The following is a 5,497-nucleotide window of genomic DNA, read 5'->3' as shown; positions in this document are numbered from 1 at the left end:
CTGCTGGAGTCTCAATCTCAGTAGAGCTCTAAACTGAAGCTCCTATCATGTTTAAGAATATTTTCCTCCTAAGGATCTTGTAAAAGCTGATTTTTTTTTTTTTTTTTTTTTTTTTTACCCTGTATTCGCAAAGCATATTGTCTTCCCTCAGAGTTTGGATATCAAAGGCTTTTAGTAAAATTTCATTTTGCTTCTTTTTTTTTCAAGCATAGGACCTATCTCTGGGGGTTCATTTTTCTCTTCTGCCCTGTAAATTTTTCCCCAAAGACTCATTTTAAATTCTATATATTAAACCTAATGCTTAAATGGATCATTTTCTTACTTATCACAAATAGGAGTACTATGAATTTTGGACTTGAGTATCAGCAGTTAAGGGACATTTTGGATGTTCTCATTTTTTAGTTATTATGAACTAGAGACCCAATGCACAAAATCTGTGCAAAGGACTTGGCCCTTGCCGCCGTGGCTTCATCCAGAAGGTCATCCGGAATGACATCTGGTCTAATTAGCATATTACACTTATATTGTTATAGATAATGCTGTGAACATTTATTAACATTATTATTATAGATAAAGCTATGAATATTTGTTTGCAGGTTTTTATGATAATCTGTATTTTCATTTATTTTGGGATGATTCCCACTATGAATTGGTAGGTCATATGGTAAGGGTATGCTAAATTTACAATAAATTGCCAAACCATTTTCTAAAGTGATGTTACCATTTTGCATTCACACTAGCAATGAATGAGAGTTGCAGTTGCTCCCTATCTAGCCACGCTTTAATTTTGGCCATACCAGTGAGTGGGTAGTACCATATTGTTGTGGTTTGAATTTCTATTGTCCTGATAAATAGTGATGCTAAACAGATTTTTCAATGTGTTTATTTTATTTGTTTCATATATCCAAACCAGTGGCAGACCAGAACCAGTCCAGAACCTAAAACTGGACCATATTTTGACTGGTAGTTAGGTAAGTGGATGACACTAGCTGGAGTTGTGGTATCACAGTAAAATAGAGATTCTGATAAGTTTGGTGTAAGGTTCTGAAACTTTAGTGACTGACAGTAACTACGTCTCTTACATAAAATGCTTTCCAAAAGAAACCTTAAAGGCAAAGATTATTGCTGTCAAGTTATTTTCTTGCTGGAGTAATGAGAAAGTAATTACCTTACTCTCAGGTTTTAGCAATGATGATTAGTAGAGCTGCAAATAAACAGAAAATTTAGTGGGAAGTGAAAGGATATGGCCTGAGTCCCAGAAGTCAGATTTCTAGCCCTCATTTCCACTGACCCTTTCATCCAAAAACAGTTTTAGCCGTAGCTTTCTGTGTGCGGTTAAAACTTAGATGACGAAGAGGGTTGTATCATTGTCTCAGGAGTCAGGGGCAGAGTGGAGTGTTGAGAGAACACTGGGGGACAAGCAGGGGGTTTGGAGGTAGGGATGAGTCTTGATGAAGAGGGAGAAGAAGGAAAAGGAAAATGAATTGACAAACCTCCTTCCATAGAAGGTTCTCCTTCACTTGCTGCCCAGCCTTCTTTATCCTCTTCAGTCTTCTTTGTGTAGGAGGAAGATGGATGATATGAGGGGAGGATGAATGTTTATGGGGAGGATATAGGGTATTTGAAGTTGGACTGAGTAAAATAAAGCAAGTGGGAAATGAGAAAAACAATGGTGTCAAAAATAAGAGGCATTTTTAATACATTTTTGGTCTGCTTCTGATACTAGGATTATAATCATAGCAAGTCATTTTACTTCTTCAGACCATCTATAAAGTTAGACTGTGGATCTTTGGAGACTCTGTGGTTGGAGGAGAGCCTGTGGAGATTCTGTGGCTGTTCTGAGCTTTATAAACACCTTTCTTTATGATAATATTTGATACCGGCTTAGACCTTGCTTTCACTCACTTGAAATGGATTATTCTAGACATTTGAAAATCTGGACAGTTGACTTTCTGCAACATTTTTCTGAAATACAAAAATTCAACATAAATATTCCTTTAGGGTGAATGAGTGGGGGTTTAATCAGTGAAGAGAAGGGTATGTAGGCATTTTGATCATTTTAAATCACTCCTTTGCTCATCACATACCAACAGAATTTACTCTCAAAGATCTGTTGGAGAAATGTTAGGCTGGATCTAGTAAGCTTCAACTGGAAGGCAGTCGATGGTTCCCATATTTTTTATGTTAATTCACTTGGGTTTCTTTATGTTAAAAGAGGAATGCTTCCCAGAAATAGCCATTTTTCTTGACTGTTGCTAGGAAATAAAGTCAGACTCCACAGCATTTAATATATACCATGGGATGGAGGAAAATAGAAGATCCCCACCCTGATTTCCATTAAAGGAAAAACTCTGACCCAAAACAATTTAATTAAGTCTAGTTCACTTTCCACATTAATAAAGTGAACAGCCATTAAACACTAATGTCAGCTTCTTTTAAGATTCTGGCAGGTCCTGCCAGGTAAATAGAGAAGACAATTTTATTTCACAGTAACTGGAACCCAGTGGCACAAAAAAACAGGACATGCTTGTGGCTTAGTGAGGCAATTGAGTCTTTTCTTAACATGGGTTCAAATTGTACTGACTTCCAAGTATAGACTGTTCTTCAGCAATGTGTTTATTATAATGGACCAACTAGCAAACAACCAATGGGGTCTACCGCTCCTTTCCATAAACATCACGTAAAGGAAACTAGAATTGACAAAGTTGAGGTCACCATTGTGCACAGAACTGAAGTTCATACTGACCTGTTCTCTCACCACCTTAGCATTTACTCTGCTAAGAGTAATGAGTGTCAGCCATTGAGTGGGCTGACATCTAAACCTAAGCATGACTTAGAGCATTTCCCATTGGCCAGAGAAAGAATCTAAGGTGTGGAATTTCAGAAAGAAAAAATTAGAGCAGAGGGTGGGCAATCCTAAGTATAAGAACCTAGGTTGGGAGTGGAAGGAAAGATTCATAGGGAATGCCCCAACCCCAAACCATGGTGGTTAGGGGACTGTGATAGGCTAAATAATGGTCCATGAAAGGGTTCATCCAAGTCCTAAACCTGGAACCTGTGAATTACCTCATATGCCAAAAGGACTCTACAGATGCTTGCAGGTATGATTAAGGATATTAAAAGTTATGGAGGATCATCCTGGATTATCAATATGAGCCCTAAATGCCCTTATAAGTGCCCTTATAAGACAAAGCAGAGGCAGATTCAATGACAGAAGTGGAGAGAGCAGTGCGACTACAGAGATTGGAGTGATGACAAGACAAAGAATGATGCCAGTCACCAGAAGCTTTGAAAAACAAGAAAATGGATTCTCCTCTGGAGCCTCCAGAAGGACCAGACCCACCAACACCTTGGGATTATCCCAGAGAAACTGATTTCAGACTGGTGACCTCCAGGACTGTAAGACTCAAGTTATGTTGTTTTAAACCACCAAGTTCCTGCTCATTCATTACGCAGCTATAGAAAATGAATACAGGGGCAATATGAATTAGGAAAAAGAAAAAGCTATTTCATCAGATTCTTGGAATGGGAAAATATAGGGAGGAGATAGAAGAGATGTGCAGGCTGCTTAGACTAGGCTTTAGGACAAGCATGTCAAACTCGCAGCCCACAGGCTACATGCAGCTCACAAGAATATTTTTGCGGCCCAGCCAATATAACAGTATGTAAAGAACATTTTAATAAATTTCTTAACTTAGCTCTCTGCTCCTCCTGCTCGTCAGACAGCCTCTCTTCCTGAGTGGTGCCAGCAGCCACAACCTGAGACATGATGGTGAAGGTCGGAGTGAACGGATTTGGCCGCATTGGGTGCCTAGTCACCAGGGCTGCTTTTAACTGGCAAAGTGGATAGTGTCGCAATCAATGACCCCTTGATTGACCTCAACTACATGGTCTACATGTTCCAGTAAGATTCTACTCATGGCAAGTTCAAAGGCACAGTCAAGGCTGAGAACGGGAAGCTTGTCATCAATGGAAAGTCCATCTCCATCTTCCAGGAGTGAGATCCCGCCAACATCAAATTGGGTGATGCTGGTGCTGAGTATGTTGTGGGGTCCTCTGGTGTCTTCACTACCATGGAGAAGGCTGGGGCTCACTTGAAGGGCGGAGCCTAGAGGGTCATCATCTCTGCCCCTTCTGTGAATGCCCCCATGTTTGTGATGGGCGTGAACCATGAAGGATGACAACTCCCTCAAGATTGTTAGCAATTCCTCCTGCTTGGCCCTGGTGGTCAGGGTCATCCATGACAACTTTGGTATCGAAGAGGGACTCATGACCACAGTCCATGCCATCACCGCCACCCAGAGGACCATGGATGGCCCTTCTGGGAAGCTGTGGTGTGATGGCCGAAGAACTACCCAGAACATCATCCCTGCTTCTACTGGTACTGCCAAGGCTGTGGGCAAGGTCATCCCTGAGCTGAATGGGAAGCTCACTGGCATGGCCTTCCATGTCCCCACCCCCAATGTGTCGGTTGTGGATCCGACCTGCTGCCTGGAGAAAGCTGCCAAATACGATGATATCAAGAAGGTAGTGAAGCAGGCATCAGAGGGCCCCCTCAAGGACATCCTGGGCTATACTGAGGACCAGGTTGTCTCCTGTGACTTTAACAGTGACACCACTCCTCCACCTTTGATTCTGGGGCTGGTGTTGCTCTCAACGACCACTTTGTCAAGCTCATTTCCTGGTCTGACAATAAATTTGGCTACAGCAACAGGGTGGTGAACCTTATGGTCCACAAGGCCTCCTAGGAGTAAGAGTCCCCTGGACCACCAGTCCCAGTGAGAGGAAGAGAGGCTCTCAGCTGTGGGGAGTCCTTGCCCCAGATCGACCCCCCCTCCCCCACACTGAGAATCTCCTGACCACTGTTCCCATCCCAGACCCCCTGAAGAAGGGGAGGTGTGTAGGGAGCCCTACTTTGTCATGCACCATCAATAAAGTTCACTGTACCCAGCCAAGAAAGAATTCATAACTCCATTTTTACCATATCCTGTTATACATAATTATTAATAACGAACTACAACATTCGCTGATGACTGGTTACTATAACCGTGTTGCCCTCATTTCCCTTATGCGCCTTACACACAGGCGCATCATTTCTCTCCACTAATACTAGCAGCGAATATTTTAGCAGCCAATTGCCACTTGTCATTAGTCTTATACTGACTTGTTTGGTGTGTGCAACAGGAAATATTTTGCTTTCGGAGAACAAGAAAAATAGGTTTATTCGCATTACGCTTATTAATTTGTGCAGTTATTCAGTGTCTGGTAAGTTAATGTTCAAGAAAATATATTAATTTTTATTAAAAATGTTCTATTATTTTATGTTAACGATGACTCATTTATTTCAGCCCTTTGTATTCAGCATGTCTCCCTCAAAATAAACCTACCTTTCTATGAACATTGAAGCTTTTGTTTTTTTGCGGCCCACATAAACTTAAACTTTGTTTATTTGGCCTGTGTTACCCTTTGAGTTTGACATGCTGCTTTAGGAGAAGGA

At 41.3% G+C, this 5,497-nt stretch overlaps 1 pseudogene across 1 annotated transcript; it reads left to right on the top strand.

Annotated features, from left to right (window-relative positions):
• The first annotated feature begins 3,769 nt into the window (after positions 1-3,769).
• On the top strand, positions 3,770-4,748 carry LOC308522683 (glyceraldehyde-3-phosphate dehydrogenase-like; annotated as a pseudogene). Its single transcript has one exon. The product of its transcript is annotated as a glyceraldehyde-3-phosphate dehydrogenase-like (transcript).
• The last annotated feature ends 749 nt before the right edge of the window (positions 4,749-5,497 follow it).

Source organism: Myotis nattereri, assembly GCF_964212035.1.
Source record: "Myotis nattereri genome assembly, chromosome: 7".
In the NCBI taxonomy this organism is placed as follows: domain Eukaryota; kingdom Metazoa; phylum Chordata; class Mammalia; order Chiroptera; family Vespertilionidae; genus Myotis; species Myotis nattereri.
Note: the sequence above shows the minus strand (reverse complement) of the source record. Positions and strands in the feature narration are given on the sequence as shown.